The sequence below is a fragment of the Podarcis muralis genome, chromosome 9 (assembly GCF_964188315.1).
Source record: "Podarcis muralis chromosome 9, rPodMur119.hap1.1, whole genome shotgun sequence".
In the NCBI taxonomy this organism is placed as follows: Eukaryota; Metazoa; Chordata; class Lepidosauria; order Squamata; family Lacertidae; genus Podarcis; species Podarcis muralis.
In genome coordinates, this window is record NC_135663.1 from 83,424,898 (window position 1) to 83,448,253 (window position 23,356).

Genomic DNA, 23,356 nt, shown 5'->3' on the forward strand with positions numbered 1-23,356 from the left:
TGGCCACTGGTGCTCCTTTCTGTGAATCCTCCGATTCACTGGAAAGACTCGGAGATCTCGGGTCGTCGTCATCACTCATCTTTTCTTCTGCCTCCTCCCCTTCGCTCTCTGTTTCCTCCCTTGCCCTTGCCTCTGCTCCTGAACCCCTGACAACACCCAAAAACAACCATGCGAATTGAAATAAGCCCAATCAAGGCTTATTCGTCTTTCTACGCATATGGAAGCGAAAAGACCGTGTTTTGTTATTTTGGTCTCATTACATACTTTTTGCGATTTCTGGGTTAATGTTGCATTAACACCAAAGAACACAACTTGAAATAAGCGAAATCCAAAATTCTTCTTTCTACGTACTAGGAACGCAAAACAACCTCTTTTGCATAGTTTAGACTTATTACACTTTGCTATTTGTGGGTGAATGAACAAAGAAAGAAAAATCAAAGCTGATTCGTCCACTTTCTATTGCGATGGAACCAAAACACCTATGCATGAATTGGGCTGATAAACATTTCAGTCTGCGATTTCTGGGTGAATGTGCATTCTAACCCCAAAAACACCAATTTGAAATAACCCCAATCAGAGCATTAACATCACTTTTATGCAGATGGAACCCAAAACGCCTTTTTGCTTTGGTTGGGGGTGATTCTGGTGCACACCCAAACAACACCATGCCAATTGAAATAAGCGCAATCATAGCTTATTCGTCTTCTTTCCACGCATATGGAAGCGAAAAGACCGTGATATGTTATTTTGGTCTCATTACATACGTTTTGCGATTTCTGGGTTAATGTTGCATTAACACCAAAGAACACAACTTGAAATAAGCGAAATCCAAGATTCTTCTTTCTATGTAGTTGGAATCCAAAATAACCTGTTTTGCCTTGTTTAGACTTATTACACTTTGCTTTGCTATTTGTGGGTGAATAAATAAATTAAGAAAAATCAAAGCTGATTTGTCCACTTTCTATTGCGATACAACCAAAACAGCTATGCATGAATTGGGCTGATAACAAACGTTTCACTGCGATTTCTTGGTGAATGTGCAAAAACACCGCAATAACACCAATTTGAAAGAAGCACATAGTTTTGTGATCTTCTTTTTGTGTAGATGGAACCCAAAACTCCTTTTTGCTTTGGTTGGGGGCTACTCTGGTGCACACCCAAAAACAACCATGCGAATTGAAATAAGCCCAATCAAGGCTTATTCGTCTTTCTACGCATATGGAAGCGAAAAGACGGTGTTTTGTTATTTTGGTCTCATTACATTCTTTTTGCGATTTCTGGGTTAATGTTGCATTAACACCAAAGAACACAACTTGAAATAAGCGAAATCCAAAATTCTTCTTTCTACGTACTTGGAACGCAAAACAACCTCTTTTGCATAGTTTACACTTATTACACTTTGCTATTTGTGGGTGAATGAACAAAGAAAGAAAAATCAAAGCTGATTCGTCCACTTTCTATTGCGATGGAACCAAAACACCTATGCATGAATTGGGCTGATAACAAACATTTCAGTCTGCGATTTCTGGGTGAATGTGCATTCTAACCCCAAAAACACCAATTTGAAATAACCCCAATCAGAGCTTTAACATCTACTTTTATGCAGATGGAACCCAAAATTCCTTTTTGCTTTGGTTGGGGGTGATTCTGGTGCACACCCAAACAACACCATGCCAATTGAAATAAGCGCAATCATAGCTTATTCGTCTTCTTTCCACGCATATGGAAGCGAAAAGACCGTGATATGTTATTTTGGTCTCATTACATACGTTTTGCGATTTCTGGGTTAATGTTGCATTAACACCAAAGAACACAACTTGAAATAAGCGAAATCCAAGATTCTTCTTTCTATGTAGTTGGAATCCAAAATAACCTGTTTTGCCTTGTTTAGACTTATTACACTTTGCTTTGCTATTTGTGGGTGAATAAATAAATTAAGAAAAATCAAAGCTGATTTGTCCACTTTCTATTGCGATACAACCAAAACAGCTATGCATGAATTGGGCTGATAACAAACGTTTCACTGCGATTTCTTGGTGAATGTGCAAAAACACCGCAAAAACACCAATTTGAAAGAAGCACATAGTTTTGTGATCTTCTTTTTGTGTAGATGGAACCCAAAACTCCTTTTTGCTTTGGTTGGGGGCTACTCTGGTGCACACCCAAAAACAACCATGCGAATTGAAATAAGCCCAATCAAGGCTTATTCGTCTTTCTACGCATATGGAAGCGAAAAGACGGTGTTTTGTTATTTTGGTCTCATTACATTCTTTTTGCGATTTCTGGGTTAATGTTGCATTAACACCAAAGAACACAACTTGAAATAAGCGAAATCCAAAATTCTTCTTTCTACGTACTTGGAACGCAAAACAACCTCTTTTGCATAGTTTACACTTATTACACTTTGCTATTTGTGGGTGAATGAACAAAGAAAGAAAAATCAAAGCTGATTCGTCCACTTTCTATTGCGATGGAACCAAAACACCTATGCATGAATTGGGCTGATAACAAACATTTCAGTCTGCGATTTCTGGGTGAATGTGCATTCTAACCCCAAAAACACCAATTTGAAATAACCCCAATCAGAGCTTTAACATCTACTTTTATGCAGATGGAACCCAAAATTCCTTTTTGCTTTGGTTGGGGGCTACTCTGGTGCACACCCAAAAACAACCATGCGAATTGAAATAAGCCCAATCAAGGCTTATTCTACGCATATGGAAGCGAAAACCATGTTTTGTTATTTTGGTCTCATTACATACTTTTTGCGATTTCTGGGTTAATATTGCATTAACACCAAAGAACACAACTTGAAATAAGCGAAATCCAAAATTCTTCTTTCTACGTACTTGGAACGCAAAACAACCTCTTTTGCATAGTTTAAACTTATTACACTTTGCTATTTGTGGGTGAATGAACAAAGAAAGAAAAATCAAAGCTGATTCGTCCACTTTCTATTGCGATGGAACCAAAACACCTATGCATGAATTGGGCTGATAACAAACATTTCAGTCTGCGATTTCTGGGTGAATGTGCATTCTAACCCCAAAAACACCAATTTGAAATAACCCCAATCAGAGCTTTAACATCTACTTTTATGCAGATGGAACCCAAACCGCCTTTTTGCTTTGGTTGGGGGTGATTCTGGTGCACACCCAAACAACACCATGCCAATTGAAATAAGCCCAAACAAGGCTTATTCTACGCATATGGAAGCGAAAAGACCATGTTTTGTTATTTTGGTCTCATTACATACCTTTTGCGATTTCTGGGTTAATGTTGCATTCACACCAAAGAACACAACTTGAAATAAGCGAAATCCAAGATTCTTCTTTCTATGTAGTTGGAATCCAAAATAACCTGTTTTGCCGTGTTTAGACTTATTACACTTTGCTTTGCTATTTGTGGGTGAATGAACAAAGAAAGAAAAATCAAAGCTGATTTGTCCACTTTCTATTGCGATAGAACCAAAACACCTATGCAGGAATTGGGCTGATAACAAACGTTTCACTGCGATTTCTTGGTGAATGTGCAAAAACACTGCAAAAACACCAATTTGAAATAAGCACATAGTTTTGTGATCTTCTTTTTGTGTAGATGGAACCCAAAACTCCTTTTTGCTTTGGTTGGGGGCTACTCTGGTGCACACCCAAAAACAACCATGCGAATTGAAATAAGCCCAATCAAGGCTTATTCGTCTTTCTACGCATATGGAAGCGAAAAGACCGTGTTTTGTTATTTTGGTCTCATTACATACTTTTTGCGATTTCTGGGTTAATATTGCATTAACACCAAAGAACACAACTTGAAATAAGCGAAATCCAAAATTCTTCTTTCTACGTACTTGGAACGCAAAACAACCTCTTTTGCATAGTTTAGACTTATTACACTTTGCTATTTGTGGGTGAATGAACAAAGAAAGAAAAATCAAAGCTGATTCGTCCACTTTCTATTGCGATGGAACCAAAACACCTATGCATGAATTGGGCTGATAACAAACATTTCAGTCTGCGATTTCTGGGTGAATGTGCATTCTAACCCCAAAAACACCAATTTGAAATAACCCCAATCAGAGCTTTAACATCTACTTTTATGCAGATGGAACCCAAAATTCCTTTTTGCTTTGGTTGGGGGTGATTCTGGTGCACACCCAAACAACACCATGCCAATTGAAATAAGCCCAAACAAGGCTTATTCTACGCATATGGAAGCGAAAAGACCATGTTTTGTTATTTTGGTCTCATTACATACCTTTTGCGATTTCTGGGTTAATGTTGCATTCACACCAAAGAACACAACTTGAAATAAGCGAAATCCAAGATTCTTCTTTCTATGTAGTTGGAATCCAAAATAACCTGTTTTGCCTTGTTTAGACTTATTACACTTTGCTTTGCTATTTGTGGGTGAATAAATAAATTAAGAAAAATCAAAGCTGATTTGTCCACTTTCTATTGCGATACAACCAAAACAGCTATGCATGAATTGGGCTGATAACAAACGTTTCACTGCGATTTCTTGGTGAATGTGCAAAAACACCGCAAAAACACCAATTTGAAAGAAGCACATAGTTTTGTGATCTTCTTTTTGTGTAGATGGAACCCAAAACTCCTTTTTGCTTTGGTTGGGGGCTACTCTGGTGCACACCCAAAAACAACCATGCGAATTGAAATAAGCCTAATCAAGGCTTATTCGTCTTTCTACGCATATGGAAGCGAAAAGACGGTGTTTTGTTATTTTGGTCTCATTACATTCTTTTTGCGATTTCTCGGTTAATGTTGCATTAACACCAAAGAACACAACTTGAAATAAGCGAAATCCAAAATTCTTCTTTCTACGTACTTGGAACGCAAAACAACCTCTTTTGCATAGTTTAGACTTATTACACTTTGCTATTTGTGGGTGAATGAACAAAGAAAGAAAAATCAAAGCTGATTCGTCCACTTTCTATTGCGATGGAACCAAAACACCTATGCATGAATTGGGCTGATAACAAACATTTCAGTCTGCGATTTCTGGGTGAATGTGCATTCTAACCCCAAAAACACCAATTTGAAATAACCCCAAACAGAGCTTTAACATCTACTTTTATGCAGATGGAACCCAAAATTCCTTTTTGCTTTGGTTGGGGGCTACTCTGGTGCACACCCAAAAACAACCATGCGAATTGAAATAAGCCCAATCAAGGCTTATTCTACGCATATGGAAGCGAAAAGACCATGTTTTGTTATTTTGGTCTCATTACATACTTTTTGCGATTTCTGGGTTAATATTGCATTAACACCAAAGAACACAACTTGAAATAAGCGAAATCCAAAATTCTTCTTTCTACGTACTTGGAACGCAAAACAACCTCTTTTGCATAGTTTAGACTTATTACACTTTGCTATTTGTGGGTGAATGAACAAAGAAAGAAAAATCAAAGCTGATTCGTCCACTTTCTATTGCGATGGAACCAAAACACCTATGCATGAATTGGGCTGATAACAAACATTTCAGTCTGCGATTTCTGGGTGAATGTGCATTCTAACCCCAAAAACACCAATTTGAAATAACCCCAATCAGAGCTTTAACATCTACTTTTATGCAGATGGAACCCAAACCGCCTTTTTGCTTTGGTTGGGGGTGATTCTGGTGCACACCCAAACAACACCATGCCAATTGAAATAAGCCCAAACAAGGCTTATTCTACGCATATGGAAGCGAAAAGACCATGTTTTGTTATTTTGGTCTCATTACATACCTTTTGCGATTTCTGGGTTAATGTTGCATTCACACCAAAGAACACAACTTGAAATAAGCGAAATCCAAGATTCTTCTTTCTATGTAGTTGGAATCCAAAATAACCTGTTTTGCCGTGTTTAGACTTATTACACTTTGCTTTGCTATTTGTGGGTGAATGAACAAAGAAAGAAAAATCAAAGCTGATTTGTCCACTTTCTATTGCGATAGAACCAAAACAGCTATGCAGAGGAATTGGGCTGATAACAAACGTTTCACTGCGATTTCTTGGTGAATGTGCAAAAACACTGCAAAAACACCAATTTGAAATAAGCACATAGTTTTGTGATCTTCTTTTTGTGTAGATGGAACCCAAAACTCCTTTTTGCTTTGGTTGGGGGCTACTCTGGTGCACACCCAAAAACAACCATGCGAATTGAAATAAGCCCAATCAAGGCTTATTTGTCTTTCTACGCATATGGAAGCGAAAAGACCGTGTTTTGTTATTTTGGTCTCATTACATACTTTTTGCGATTTATGGGTTAATGTTGCATTAACACCAAAGAACACAACTTGAAATAAGCGAAATCCAAAATTCTTCTTTCTACGTACTTGGAACGCAAAACAACCTCTTTTGCATAGTTTAGACTTATTACACTTTGCTATTTGTGGGTGAATGAACAAAGAAAGAAAAATCAAAGCTGATTCGTCCACTTTCTATTGCGATGGAACCAAAACACCTATGCATGAATTGGGCTGATAACAAACATTTCAGTCTGCGATTTCTGGGTGAATGTGCATTCTAACCCCAAAAACACCAATTTGAAATAACCCCAATCAGAGCTTTAACATCTACTTTTATGCAGATGGAACCCAAACCGCCTTTTTGCTTTGGTTGGGGGTGATTCTGGTGCACACCCAAACAACACCATGCCAATTGAAATAAGCCCAAACAAGGCTTATTCTACGCATATGGAAGCGAAAAGACCATGTTTTGTTATTTTGGTCTCATTACATACCTTTTGCGATTTCTGGGTTAATGTTGCATTCACACCAAAGAACACAACTTGAAATAAGCGAAATCCAAGATTCTTCTTTCTATGTAGTTGGAATCCAAAATAACCTGTTTTGCCGTGTTTAGACTTATTACACTTTGCTTTGCTATTTGTGGGTGAATGAACAAAGAAAGAAAAATCAAAGCTGATTTGTCCACTTTCTATTGCGATAGAACCAAAACAGCTATGCAGAGGAATTGGGCTGATAACAAACGTTTCACTGCGATTTCTTGGTGAATGTGCAAAAACACTGCAAAAACACCAATTTGAAATAAGCACATAGTTTTGTGATCTTCTTTTTGTGTAGATGGAACCCAAAACTCCTTTTTGCTTTGGTTGGGGGCTACTCTGGTGCACACCCAAAAACAACCATGCGAATTGAAATAAGCCCAATCAAGGCTTATTTGTCTTTCTACGCATATGGAAGCGAAAAGACCGTGTTTTGTTATTTTGGTCTCATTACATACTTTTTGCGATTTATGGGTTAATGTTGCATTAACACCAAAGAACACAACTTGAAATAAGCGAAATCCAAAATTCTTCTTTCTACGTACTTGGAACGCAAAACAACCTCTTTTGCATAGTTTAGACTTATTACACTTTGCTATTTGTGGGTGAATGAACAAAGAAAGAAAAATCAAAGCTGATTCGTCCACTTTCTATTGCGATGGAACCAAAACACCTATGCATGAATTGGGCTGATAACAAACATTTCAGTCTGCGATTTCTGGGTGAATGTGCATTCTAACCCCAAAAACACCAATTTGAAATAACCCCAATCAGAGCTTTAACATCTACTTTTATGCAGATGGAACCCAAAATTCCTTTTTGCTTTGGTTGGGGGCTACTCTGGTGCACACCCAAAAACAACCATGCGAATTGAAATAAGCCCAATCAAGGCTTATTCTACGCATATGGAAGCGAAGAGACCATGTTTTGTTATTTTGGTCTCATTACATACTTTTTGCGATTTCTGGGTTAATATTGCATTAACACCAAAGAACACAACTTGAAATAAGCGAAATCCAAAATTCTTCTTTCTACGTACTTGGAACGCAAAACAACCTCTTTTGCATAGTTTAAACTTATTACACTTTGCTATTTGTGGGTGAATGAACAAAGAAAGAAAAATCAAAGCTGATTCGTCCACTTTCTATTGCGATGGAACCAAAACACCTATGCATGAATTGGGCTGATAACAAACATTTCAGTCTGCGATTTCTGGGTGAATGTGCATTCTAACCCCAAAAACACCAATTTGAAATAACCCCAATCAGAGCTTTAACATCTACTTTTATGCAGATGGAACCCAAAATTCCTTTTTGCTTTGGTTGGGGGCTACTCTGGTGCACACCCAAAAACCACCATGCGAATTGAAATAAGCCCAAACAAGGCTTATTCTACGCATATGGAAGCGAAAAGACCATGTTTTGTTATTTTGGTCTCATTACATACCTTTTGCGATTTCTGGGTTAATGTTGCATTCACACCAAAGAACACAACTTGAAATAAGCGAAATCCAAGATTCTTCTTTCTATGTAGTTGGAATCCAAAATAACCTGTTTTGCCGTGTTTAGACTTATTACACTTTGCTTTGCTATTTGTGGGTGAATGAACAAAGAAAGAAAAATCAAAGCTGATTTGTTCACTTTCTATTGCGATAGAACCAAAACAGCTATGCAGGAATTGGGCTGATAACAAACGTTTCACTGCGATTTCTTGGTGAATGTGCAAAAACACTGCAAAAACACCAATTTGAAATAAGCACATAGTTTTATGATCTTTTTGTGTAGATGGAACCCAAAACTCCTTTTTGCTTTGTTTGGGGCGATTCTGGTGCACACCCAAAAAACGCCATGCGAATTGAAATAAGCCAAATCAAACCTTATTCGTCTTCTTTCTACGCATATGGAAGCGAAAAGACGGTGTTTTGCTATTTTGGTCTCATTACATACTTTTTGGAATTTCTGGGCTAATGTTGCATTAACACCAAAGAACACAACTTGAAATAACCGAAATCCAAAGTTCTTCTTTCTACGTACTTGGAACACAAAACAACCTCTTTTGCATAGTTTAGACATTACACTTTGCTTTGCTATTTGTTGGTGAATGAACAAAGAAAGAAAAATCAAAGCTGATTCATCCACTTTCTATTGCGATGGAACCAAAACACCGATGCATGAATTGGGCTGATAACAAACATTTCAGTCTGCGATTTCTGGGTGAATGTGCATTCTAACCCCCAAAACACCAATTTGAAATAACCCCAATCAGAGCTTTAATATCTACTATTATGCAGATGGAACCCAAAACGCCTTTTTGCTTTGGTTGGGGGTGATTCTGGTGCACACCCAAACAACACCATGCCAATTGAAATAAGCCCAATCAAAGCTTATTCGTCTTCTTTCAACGCATATGGAAGCGAAAAGACGGTGTTTTGCTATTTTGGTCTCATTACATACTTTTTGCGATTTCTGGGCTAATGTTTCATTAACACCAAAGAACACAACTTGAAATAAGCGAAATCCAAGATTCTTCTTTCTATGTAGTTGGAATCCAAAATAACCTGTTTTGCCTTGTTTAGACTTATTACACTTTGCTTTGCTATTTGTGGGTGAATGAATAAATTAAGAAAAATCAAAGCTGATTTGTCCACTTTCTATTGCGAAAGTGCAAAATAGCTATGCATGAATTGGGCTGATAACAAACGTTTCACTGTGCGATTTCTTGGTGAATGTGCAAAAACACCGCAAAAACACCAATTTGAAAGAAGCACATAGTTTTATGATCTTCTTTTTTGTCGATGGAACCCAAAAACTCCTTTTTGCTTTGGTTGGGGGCTACTCTGGTGCACACCCAAAAACTACCATGCGAATTGAAATAAGACCAATCAAGGCTTATTCGTCTTTCTACGCATATGGAAGCGAAAAGACCGTGTTTTGTTATTTTGGTCTCATTACATACTTTTTGCGATTTCTGGGTTAATGTTGCATTAACACCAAAGAACACAACTTGGAATAAGCGAAATCCAAAATTCTTTTTTCTACGTACTTGGAACGCAAAACAACCTCTTTTGCATAGTTTAGACTTATTACACTTTGCTATTTGTGGGTGAATGAACAAAGAAAGAAAAATCAAAGCTGATTCGTCCACTTTCTATTGCGATGGAACCAAAACACCTATGCATGAATTGGGCTGATAACAAACATTTCAGTCTGCGATTTCTGGGTGAATGTGCATTCTAACCCCAAAAACACCAATTTGAAATAACCCCAATCAGAGCTTTAACATCTACTTTTATGCAGATGGAACCCAAAATTCCTTTTTGCTTTGGTTGGGGGCTACTCTGGTGCACACCCAAAAACCACCATGCGAATTGAAATAAGCCCAAACAAGGCTTATTCTACGCATATGGAAGCGAAAAGACCATGTTTTCTTATTTTGGTCTCATTACATACCTTTTGCGATTTCTGGGTTAATGTTGCATTCACACCAAAGAACACAACTTGAAATAAGCGAAATCCAAGATTCTTCTTTCTATGTAGTTGGAATCCAAAATAACCTGTTTTGCCGTGTTTAGACTTATTACACTTTGCTTTGCTATTTGTGGGTGAATGAACAAAGAAAGAAAAATCAAAGCTGATTTGTTCACTTTCTATTGCGATAGAACCAAAACAGCTATGCAGGAATTGGGCTGATAACAAACGTTTCACTGCGATTTCTTGGTGAATGTGCAAAAACACTGCAAAAACACCAATTTGAAATAAGCACATAGTTTTATGATCTTTTTGTGTAGATGGAACCCAAAACTCCTTTTTGCTTTGTTTGGGGCGATTCTGGTGCACACCCAAAAAACGCCATGCGAATTGAAATAAGCCAAATCAAACCTTATTCGTCTTCTTTCTACGCATATGGAAGCGAAAAGACGGTGTTTTGCTATTTTGGTCTCATTACATACTTTTTGGAATTTCTGGGCTAATGTTGCATTAACACCAAAGAACACAACTTGAAATAACCGAAATCCAAAGTTCTTCTTTCTACGTACTTGGAACACAAAACAACCTCTTTTGCATAGTTTAGACATTACACTTTGCTTTGCTATTTGTTGGTGAATGAACAAAGAAAGAAAAATCAAAGCTGATTCATCCACTTTCTATTGCGATGGAACCAAAACACCGATGCATGAATTGGGCTGATAACAAACATTTCAGTCTGCGATTTCTGGGTGAATGTGCATTCTAACCCCCAAAACACCAATTTGAAATAACCCCAATCAGAGCTTTAATATCTACTATTATGCAGATGGAACCCAAAACGCCTTTTTGCTTTGGTTGGGGGTGATTCTGGTGCACACCCAAACAACACCATGCCAATTGAAATAAGCCCAATCAAAGCTTATTCGTCTTCTTTCAACGCATATGGAAGCGAAAAGACGGTGTTTTGCTATTTTGGTCTCATTACATACTTTTTGCGATTTCTGGGCTAATGTTGCATTAACACCAAAGAACACAACTTGAAATAAGCGAAATCCAAGATTCTTCTTTCTATGTAGTTGGAATCCAAAATAACCTGTTTTGCCTTGTTTAGACTTATTACACTTTGCTTTGCTATTTGTGGGTGAATGAATAAATTAAGAAAAATCAAAGCTGATTTGTCCACTTTCTATTGCGAAAGTGCAAAATAGCTATGCATGAATTGGGCTGATAACAAACGTTTCACTGTGCGATTTCTTGGTGAATGTGCAAAAACACCGCAAAAACACCAATTTGAAAGAAGCACATAGTTTTATGATCTTCTTTTTGTGTAGATGGAACCCAAAAACTCCTTTTTGCTTTGGTTGGGGGCTACTCTGGTGCACACCCAAAAACTACCATGCGAATTGAAATAAGACCAATCAAGGCTTATTCGTCTTTCTACGCATATGGAAGCGAAAAGACCGTGTTTTGTTATTTTGGTCTCATTACATACTTTTTGCGATTTCTGGGTTAATGTTGCATTAACACCAAAGAACACAACTTGGAATAAGCGAAATCCAAAATTCTTTTTTCTACGTACTTGGAACGCAAAGCAACCTCTTTTGCATAGTTTAGACTTATTACACTTTGCTATTTGTGGGTGAATGAACAAAGAAAGAAAAATCAAAGCTGATTCGTCCACTTTCTATTGTGATGGAAACAAAACACCGATGCATGAATTGGGCTGATAAAGATTTCAGTGTGGGATTTGTGGGTGAATGTGCATTCTAACCCCAAAAACACCAATTTGAAATAACCCCAATCAGAGCTTTAACATTTATGCAGATGGAACCCAAAACGCCTTTTTGCTTTGGTTGGGGGTGATTCTGGTGCACACCCAAACAACACCATTCCAATTGAAATAAGCCCAATCATAGCTTATTCGTCTTCTTTCCACGCATATGGAAGTGAAAAGATGGTATTTTGTTATTTTGGTCTCATTACATACTGTCAGGGTTGCTTCAAGATCCCAGCTCACAGAGGATCACGCTAGCCAACGGTCATTAAGTAAAAGTCTTTATTGAGTTACAGTTTCCATTCTCAAGCTGCTGCGTGCAACTCTACGTCTAGTAGCTAGACCGGCGAAGCTCCGTCTGAATCTCCGCCCCTCGTACACCAACTTAATATCCTAGCCCTGCTCCACCTTTTCCGCCTGACTGTTCTTCTCTGGGTCCCTCTGCCCCCCTGGGTCTCTTCCTTCCGGGATTCTTCTGACGCTGACCCCCCGGACCCTCCTGTCTCCTTGCGCCGGGCTTTAGGACCCGGCTCCCTTTCCGGGCTGCCTACTGCGTCGCCTTCCTGTGCATTTGAACTTGGCGCGCGCGCCCAACCTTCCACCTTCCGTCTAACCGTCTCTTCGCTCCCAGATGGAGGTGTGGCCACTCCTGACTCGTGCCCTCCCTCCTGTTGTGAGCTGCCAGCGCTTGCCCCCTGGCTCCCTTCCTCTTCTCTGTTCTCTGGCGGTGACGCTGGTCCCGATCTCCAACTGCTCTCCTCTGAGTCCCCTCTGGCTCTATCTTCCTGGGGTGCCCCCCTAAACTCCCCCCTTGCCCTGGCCACTGGTGCTCCTTTCTGTGAATCCTCCGATTCACTGGAAAGGCTCGGAGATCTCGGGTCGTCGTCATCGCTCATCTTTTCTTCTGCCTCCTCCCCTTCGCTCTCTGTTTCCTCCCTTGCCCTTGCCTCTGCTCCTGAACCCCTGACACATACCTTTTGCGATTTCTGGGTTAATGTTGCATTCACACCAAAGAACACAACTTGAAATAAGCGAAATCCAAGATTCTTCTTTCTATGTAGTTGGAATCCAAAATAACCTTTTTTGCCGTGTTTAGACTTACACTTTGCTTTGCTATTTGTGGGTGAATGAACAAAGAAAGAAAAATCAAAGCTGATTTGTCCACTTTCTATTGCGATAGAACCAAAACAGCTATGCAGGAATTGGGCTGATAACAAACGTTTCACTGCGATTTCTTGGTGAATGTGCAAAAACACTGCAAAAACACCAATTTGAAATAAGCACATAGTTTTATGATCTTTTTGTGTAGATGGAACCCAAAACTCCTTTTTGCTTTGTTTGGGGCGATTCTGGTGCACACCCAAAAAACGCCATGCGAATTGAAATAAGCCAAATCAAACCTTATTCGTCTTCTTTCTACGCATACGGAAGCGAAAAGACGGTGTTTTGCTATTTTGGTCTCATTACATACTTTTTGCGATTTCTGGGTTAATGTCGCATTAACACCAAAGAACACAACTTGGAATAAGCGAAATCCAAAGTTCTTCTTTCTACGTACTTGGAACACAACCTCTTTTGCATAGTTTAAACTTATTACACTTTGCTATTTGTGGGTGAATGAACAAAGAAAGAAAAATCAAATCTGATTCGTCCACTTTCTATTGCGATGGAACCAAAACACCTATGCATGAATTGGGCTGATAACAAACATTTCAGTCTGCGATTTCTGGGTGAATGTGCATTCTAACCCCTAAAACACCAATTTGAAATAACCCCAATCAGAGCTTTAACATCTACTTTTATGCAGATGGAATCCAAAATTCCTTTTTGCTTTGGTTGGGGGCTACTCTGGTGCACACCCAAAAACCACCATGCGAATTGAAATAAGCCCAAACAAGGCTTATTCTACGCATATGGAAGCGAAAAGACCATCTTTTGTTATTTTGGTCTCATTACATACCTTTTGCGATTTCTGGGTTAATGTTGCATTAACACCAAAGAACACAACTTGAAATAAGCGAAATCCAAGATTCTTCTTTCTATGTAGTTGGAATCCAAAATAACCTGTTTTGCCGTGTTTAGACTTATTACACTTTGCTTTGCTATTTGTGGGTGAATGAACAAAGAAAGAAAAATCAAAGCTGATTTGTCCACTTTCTATTGCGATAGAACCAAAACAGCTATGCAGGAATTGGGCTGATAACAAACGTTTCACTGCGATTTCTTGGTGAATGTGCAAAAACACTGCAAAAACACCAATTTGAAATAAGCACATAGTTTTATGATCTTTTTGTGTAGATGGAACCCAAAACTCCTTTTTGCTTTGTTTGGGGCGATTCTGGTGCACACCCAAAAAACGCCATGCGAATTGAAATAAGCCAAATCAAACCTTATTCTTCTTCTTTCAACGCATATGGAAGCGAAAAGACGGTGTTTTGCTATTTTGGTCTCATTACATACTTTTTGCGATTTCTGGGCTAATGTTGCATTAACACCAAAGAACACAACTTGAAATAACCGAAATCCAAAGTTCTTCTTTCTACGTACTTGGAACAAAACAACCTCTTTTGCGTAGTTTAGACATTACACTTTGCTTTGCTATTTGTTGGTGAATGAACAAAGAAAGAAAAATCAAAGCTGATTCATCCACCTTCTATTGCGATGGAACCAAAACACCGATGCATGAATTGGGCTGATAACAAACATTTCAGTCTGCGATTTCTGGGTGAATGTGCATTCTAACCCCCAAAACACCAATTTGTAATAACCCCAATCAGAGCTTTAACATCTACTTTTATGCAGATGGAACCCAAAACGCCTTTTTGCTTTGGTTGGGGGTGATTCTGGTGCACACCCAAACAACACCATTCCAATTGAAATAAGCCCAATCAAAGCTTATTCGTCTTCTTTCAACGCATATGGAAGCGAAAAGACGGTGTTTTGTTATTTTGGTCTCATTACATACATTTTGCGATTTCTGGGTTAATGTTGCATTAACACCAAAGAACACAACTTGAAATAAGCGAAATCCAAGATTCTTCTTTCTATGTAGTTGGAATCCAAAATAACCTGTTTTGCCGTGTTTAGACTTATTACACTTTGCTTTGCTATTTGTGGGTGAATGAATAAATTAATAAAAATCAAAGCTGATTTGTCCACTTTCTATTGCGAAAGTGCAAAACAGCTATGCATGAATTGGGCTGATAACAAACGTTTCACTGTGCGATTTCTTGGTGAATGTGGAAAAACACCGCAAAAACACCAATTTGAAAGAAGCACATAGTTTTATGATCTTCTTTTTGTGTAGATGGAACCCAAAACTCCTTTTTGCTTGGTTGGGGGCTACTCTGGTGCACACCCAAAAACAACCATGCGAATTGAAATAAGCCCAATCAAGGCTTATTCGTCTTTCTACGCATATGGAAGCGAAAAGACCGTGTTTTGTTATTTTGGTCTCATTACATACTTTTTGCGATTTCTGGGTTAATATTGCATTAACACGAAAGAACACAACTTGAAATAACCGAAATCCAAAGTTCTTCTTTCTACGTACTTGGAACGCAAAACAACCTCTTTTGCATAGTTTAGACTTATTACACTTTGCTATTTGTGGGTGAATGAACAAAGAAAGAAAAATCAAAGCTGATTCATCCACCTTCTATTGCGATGGAACCAAAACACCGATGCATGAATTGGGCTGATAACAAACATTTCAGTCTGCGATTTCTGGGTGAATGTGCATTCTAACCCCCAAAACACCAATTTGAAATAACCCCAATCAGAGCTTTAACATCTACTTTTATGCAGATGGAACCCAAAACGCCTTTTTGCTTTGGTTGGGGGTGATTCTGGTGCACACCCAAACAACACCATTCCAATTGAAATAAGCCCAATCAAAGCTTATTCGTCTTCTTTCAACGCATATGGAAGCGAAAAGACGGTGTTTTGTTATTTTGGTCTCATTACATACCTTTTGCGATTTCTGGGTTAATGTTGCATTAACACCAAAGAACACAACTTGAAATAAGCGAAATCCAAGATTCTTCTTTCTATGTAGATGGAATCCAAAATAACCTGTTTTGCCGTGTTTAGACTTATTACACTTTGCTTTGCTATTTGTGGGTGAATGAACAAAGAAAGAAAAATCAATGCTGATTTGTCCACTTTCTATTGCGATAGAACCAAAACAGCTATGCAGGAATTGGGCTGATAACAAACGTTTCACTCTGCGATTTCTTGGTGAATGTGCAAAAACACTGCAAAAACACCAATTTGAAATAAGCACATAGTTTTATGATCTTTTTGTGTAGATGGAACCCAAAACTCCTTTTTGCTTTGTTTGGGGCGATTCTGGTGCACACTGAAAAAACACCATGCGAATTGAAATCAAACCTTATTCGTCTTCTTTCTACGCATATGAAAGTGAAAAGAGGGTGTTTTGTTATTTTGGTCTCATTACATACCTTTTGCGATTTCTGGGTTAATGTTGCATAAACACCAAAGAACACAACTTGAAATAAGCGAAATCCAAGATTCTTCTTTCTATGTAGTTGGAACGCAAAGCAACCTCTTTTGCCTAGTTTAGACTTATTACACTTTGCTTTGCTATTTGTGGGTGAATGAACACCGATAGCACAATTAAAGCTTGTTCGTCCTCTTTCTATTGAGATGGAACCAAAACACCTATGCTTGATTTGGGCTGATAACAAACATTTAACTCTGCGGTTTTTGGGTGAATGTGCATTCTATCCCCCAAAACAACAATTGGAAATAAGCCCATCATCTGATGATGATGATGATGATGATGATGATGATGATGATTATTGTCAGGGGTTCAGGAGCAGAGGCAAGGGCAAGGGAGGAAACAGAGAGCGAAGGGGAGGAGGCAGAAGAAAGGATGAGCGATGACGACGACCCGAGATCTCCGAGTCTCTCCAGTGAGTCGGAGGATTCACAGAAAGGAGCACCAGTGGCCAAGGCAAGGGGGGAGTTTAGGGGGGCACCCCAGGGAGATAGAGCCAGAGGGGAATCAGAGGAGAGCAGTTGGAGATCGGGTCCAGCGTCACCGCCAGAGAGCAGGGAAGAGGAAAGGAGCCAGGGGGCAAGCGCTGGCAGCTCACAGCAGGAGGGAGGGCACGAGTCAGGGGTGGCCACACCTCCATCTGGGAGCGAAGAAACGGTTAGACGGAAGGTGGAAGGTTGGGCGCGCGCGCCAAGTTCAAATGCACAGGAAGGAGGCGCAGTAGGCAGCCCGGAAAGAGAGCCGGGTCCTAAAGCCCGGCGCAAGGAGACAGGAGAGTCCGGGGGGTCAGCGTCCGAAGAATCCCGGAAGGAAGAGACCCAGGGGGGCAGAGGGACCCAGAGAAGAACAGTCAGGCGGAAAAGGTGGAGCAGGGCTAGGATATTAAGTTGGTGTACGAGGGGCGGAGATTCAGACGGAGCTTCGCCGATCTAGCTACTAGACGTAGGGTTGCACGCAGCAGCTTGAGAATGGAAACTGTAACTCAATAAAGACTTTTACTTAATGACCGTTGGCTAGCGTGATCCTCTGTGAGCTAGGATCTTGAAGCAACCCTGACAGTAAGCTCCGTCTCTCGTATTGTGGGCATCTACAGCCTCGAGGAGAGGAGAGAAGCAGGTGCCTACTAGTGAGCTCACGAACGGCAGCCGACATGACGGCTGAACAGCAGATAGCGGAACTCAGAGAAGCAGTGTCACAGCTGAATGCCGAGGCTCTCGCGTCCAGGAAGAGAGAGGAGGACGCAGCTGCCGCCTACAGGGATCTCCAGGTCAGGTTGGAAGTGCTTACGAAGCAAGGGCAACAGACACCCAAACCAGAGGGGATTGGGTTGGGGAGACGCACAGGCGGTCTGGTCTCTCACTTCGATGGGAACCTGCAACAGTATCCCAATTTTAAAGCAGACGTACTGTGTGCACTGCAACTGCTGAGTAAAGATTTTAGAGATGAGCAAGAGAAAGTGGGGTTCATCATGTCTTATTTGCATGGGGATGCCAGAGCATGGCTGCGCAATTTATGGAGGGATAACGATCCGGCGCTCCAAAATGCGAATGCCTTTATTAAAGCGATGGATGCGTGTTTTTTATCAAGCATTGACGTGGATCTTGCTCGGCAACAGATTCATGGACTGAAGCAGGGAAGGGCCAGCGTACGGCAGTACCATGCCCGCTTTTTCGCCTTGGCCAGTGCCCTAGAATGGGACAGAGATGCGACCCCTGTAAGAGACCTTTTCTGGGAGGGACTAAACAGCTCTGTAAAAGATGAGATTGCGAGGGGGGAGAGACCCCGGACCACCCAGGAGGTCGTGCAGAGGGCGCTGGCAGTGGGGGTACGGCTGGAAGGACGTCCGTGGAGCAGGGACGAAGGGCGTGGAGGGCGCGAACCAGCCAGGGGCTCCTCCTTCTTTCCCAGAGAAGCAGCACGTACGCAATCCACGCCTCCGCCAGGGGGAGGAGCTGAACCGATGGAGGTTGGAGGTGCCAGGGCTCAGTCAGCAACCAGAGCCCTAGCACCAGCAGCAGTGAAAGCGAAGCCTCCTAGAGGGAACAGGAAGTGTTACGTCTGTGAGGAGCCAGGGCATATGGCGAAAGAGTGTCCCCAGAGGCTCCACAAGCTCACTGCAGCCTCAGCAATGGCGACTGCAGCAACGCAGCAAGGAGAACCACAGCAGGGAAACGACGCTGTCTGGCTGGAGGAAGAGGCACTGGGGCCCAGCCAGACGTATTAATGATGCAGTCCCCAGAGATTTTACAGCCCGTGAACCCCCTCCCGCCCAAACCAGTGGTGAGGCTCACCGCGTCGCTCCAGCTGCCCAATGGCATCACCATGGACGTGCCAATCACCATTGACTCAGGCAGCAATGCGGACTTTATGGGGCAGGACTTCGTCAACCAGCATGCTATACAGTTGCTGCCGGCCACACTGCCCCTGCAGGTAGTCACGGTGGATGGCAGGGAGCTGCTAGGAGGGCAAGTGGTGCAGCAGACGCCACCGATGGTGATGCGACTTGGGAATCACCAAGAAGTCATCAGCTTCAACGTCACTCAATTGTCGGACACGCCCATTGTGTTGGGCATGAGTTGGCTGGACAAACACAGCCCAACGCTGGCTTGGTACCAGAGGCAGCTGACCTTCGGCTCTTCCTTTTGTGCTGAACACTGCATCGTGCCCAGGCAGGAAGGAGAGGAAGAGGAGTCACAGCTACTGCTAGGCACGCTGCAAGCGATTCCCCACAAGTACGCAGAATTTTTGGAAGTTTTCTGCGAGAAGGAGGCAGACAGGCTACCCCCTCACAGGCCATATGACTGCAAGATTGACCTGCTGCCAGGGGTGGCGCTGCCTAAGGGGAGACTGTATTCCATGTCAGAGGACGAGCTGCAAGAACTCAAGGAGTTCATAGATCATAATTTGGAGCGCGGTTTCATCCGAGAGTCCAAGGCGGTGGGAGGCAGCCCGGTGTTCTTCGTTAAGAAGCGGGATACGCCCCAAAAGAGGCTCGTAGTGGATTACAGGATCTTGAACAGTGTGACTAAGCCGTCGGACTTCCCCATGCCCCGAATTGACGACCTCCTCGCAAAGGTGCGGAAGGGCAGAGTGTTCACCAAATTGGATCTGCGAGGTGCGTACAACCTCATTCGCATGCGGGAGGGAGACGAGTGGAAAACAGCCATGTTCACGCCACTGGGGACCTACGAATATAGAGTTATGCCTTTTGGATTGCAAAATGGCTCCCACGTTTTTCAAGCATTCATGCATCACGTGTTGGCGGGACTTCTCTACAAGACGTGCGTCTGTTTCTTAGATGACATCCTGATCTTTTCGGAGTCGCAACAGGAGCATGACAAACACGTCAAGGAAGTACTGAACAGGCTGAAGCACCATAGGCTCTACGCCAAGCTGGAGAAGTGCCAATTTGACGTGACGGAGGTGGATTTTCTGGGCTACAAGCTGTCTGACAAGGGGCTCGCCATGGACAGCGCCAAGGTTCGAGCGGTGTTGGATTGGAAGAGCCCGCGCAACCGGAAGGAGGTCCAACGGTTTGTCGGCTTTGCGAACTTCTATCGCAAGTTTATCAAGGGCTTCGCTATGCAGACGGCGGCCATCACTGACACGCTTAGCTCCAAGAAAAAGAAGTTCATTTGGACAGAGCAGGCGGAACAGTCCTTTCAGGCACTCAAGCGTCTCTTCGCGTCGGAAGAGCAGCTGCTTCATGTCAACCCCAGCAAGCCGATGAGGGTGGAGACTGACGCCTCGGACAGAGCCGTGGGGGCGGTCCTGCTGCAGAAAGACCCGCAGGGGGTGTGGCGACCGGGAGCGTTTTACTCCAGGAAGCTCAGCAAGTCCGAGCAGAACTACACCATATGGGACAGGGAGTTGCTGGCCATTCATGCAGCGTTCAAGGCGTGGAGGCACTTTCTGATCGGCGCCAAGCACACGGTGCAGGTTTGCACGGACCACAAGAACCTAGAGCACTGGCGCACGGCACAGTTCCTGAACCAGAGGCAGATACGTTGGGCTGAGTTCTTTGCGAACTTCGACTTCCGAATAGAGTATGTCCCGGGGGACACCAACATCATGGCGGACGCTCTCTCCCGCAAGCCACAGTATCTGGAGGAAGCAACGCCAGCGGCCGCCATGCACATCTTCGCACCAACAGTGTGGGCGTGCGCCGCGGCAACCGTGGATCTGGAGGCGGTGCGACGAGCGTTGCAAGGGGACTCCTTCGCGCAAGCAAAGATCTCAGAGGTGCAAAGGGGCAAAGCAGCGGCCGACGGTTTCCAGCTAAGAGATGGATTGCTCATCCGTAAAGGGGCCATCTACGTGCCGGGAGACGAACTTCGCGCCAAGGTGCTGCAGCAGCTGCACGACGCGCCCACTGCAGGGCACTTCGGCAAGGAGAAGACGGTGGAACTAGTAGCCAGGGATTTCTGGTGGCCTGGAATGAGAAGGGAGGTCGCGGACTACGTGGCGAGGTGTGACACCTGCCAGAGGGCGAAGCCAGTGCTTAGACCGCCGGCCGGACTGTTGGAACCGCTGCAAACTCCGGCCGAACCTTGGGAGAGGGTGGCCCTGGACTTTGTCACGGATCTGCCCAGCTCGAGGGGCAAGACGGCAGTGCTGGTGGTGGTGGACTTGTTCTCCAAGATGGCACATTTCATTCCGTGTGCGAAGGTGGCCACGGCGGAACAAACCGCCAAACTGTTCATAGACCACGTGTTCAAGGTTCACGGTCTGCCACGGTCTATTCTGTCCGACCGGGGGCGGCAGTTCATCTCAAATTTCTGGCAGCGGCTGATGGGCTTCCTGAACGTCAAGATCAACCTGGCGTCGGCGAGACACCCGCAAACCAACGGGCAAGCAGAACGGGTCAATGCCATCATGCAGCAGTACTTGAGGTGCTATGCAAATCAACAGCCTGCGACGTGGGTGGATTACCTGCCGCTCGCCGAGTTCGCTTACAACAACACGAAGCACGTGTCCACGGGGGTCACACCGTTCTTCGCCAACAACGGGAGGCACCCCAGAACCTTCCCGGGACTGGAAAGGCTGGGGGAAGGGGAGCCGCAGACGGCAGATGCGTTCGCGTCGGAACTGCAGGAAGTCCACGATCAGCTGAGGCGCCACCTGGAGCTGGCCAAGCACGCATACAAGGTACAAGCGGACAAACGCAGAAGGGTTGGCGAAGAGCTACACGTGGGGGACTGGGTCTGGTTAGCAGCCCACGCAGTGCCGGCCAGGTCGTTGGCCAAGAAGAAACTAGGGCATAAGCAACTGGGGCCCTATCAAGTCGAAGAGCAGGTCAACCCGGTGGCCTTCAGGCTGGCGCTTCCGGAGGGTTCCAGAATGCATCCGGTATTCCACAGATCGGTGCTCACTCCCTACAAGGCACCGCACAGGTTTCAGGAACCCGGAACGGCGCAGAGTCCGGCCAGAGACAGAACAGGGCACGCAGGAGTGGCACAGAAGGAGCGCATCAACGAAGTCACAGAGATTTTGGATTCCAGATGGGGGGAAGAAGGGGTAGAATACTTTCTCGCCAGGGAGGGCACCCCGGCCAGTGCGAACAGTTGGGTGCCGGACTACGCCTTGGACGAACCTCTGCTCAAAGACGAGTTTCATGCCCTCTTCCCACATAGACCGATGCCAGCAGACTTTTTCGACGACTGGCTTTTCACACCCACGCTTTCGGGCAGCACGTTCCGGGGGTTCGACTCTGACGAGGACCCGATACGAGACGTCCGTTCCCCGGAGGGGTCGCCCTCGGGATCTGCCTCAGAACCCTCGTATTGGTGGGACGACAAACCAGAGGAACAGTGGCGCAGGAAGTGGCAAGAAGGTCCAGGCCGAGCAACGCCGCCTGGAGGAAGCGAGGGAGAGACGGACATGGACATTTTCGGGGACGATCCAGGTTTCGAGCACGGCGGCACAGAGATGGAAGCAGAGGTGACCGTCGTCAACGAGAGAAGGGAGGAAGAACCGGAAGACTTCGGAGGGAGGCCCGCTACGGGAACCGAACGGTACCCGACATTCGTCTCCTTGACGCAGCAGCACCCAGCTCCAGCACCGGAAGGAGGGGAAGGGGGAGTGGGGGGCTTCGAGGGGGGGATGGATGTCAGGGGTTCAGGAGCAGAGGCAAGGGCAAGGGAGGAAACAGAGAGCGAAGGGGAGGAGGCAGAAGAAAGGATGAGCGATGACGACGACCCGAGATCTCCGAGTCTCTCCAGTGAGTCGGAGGATTCACAGAAAGGAGCACCAGTGGCCAAGGCAAGGGGGGAGTTTAGGGGGGCACCCCAGGGAGATAGAGCCAGAGGGGAATCAGAGGAGAGCAGTTGGAGATCGGGTCCAGCGTCACCGCCAGAGAGCAGGGAAGAGGAAAGGAGCCAGGGGGCAAGCGCTGGCAGCTCACAGCAGGAGGGAGGGCACGAGTCAGGGGTGGCCACACCTCCATCTGGGAGCGAAGAAACGGTTAGACGGAAGGTGGAAGGTTGGGCGCGCGCGCCAAGTTCAAATGCACAGGAAGGAGGCGCAGTAGGCAGCCCGGAAAGAGAGCCGGGTCCTAAAGCCCGGCGCAAGGAGACAGGAGAGTCCGGGGGGTCAGCGTCCGAAGAATCCCGGAAGGAAGAGACCCAGGGGGGCAGAGGGACCCAGAGAAGAACAGTCAGGCGGAAAAGGTGGAGCAGGGCTAGGATATTAAGTTGGTGTACGAGGGGCGGAGATTCAGACGGAGCTTCGCCGATCTAGCTACTAGACGTAGGGTTGCACGCAGCAGCTTGAGAATGGAAACTGTAACTCAATAAAGACTTTTACTTAATGA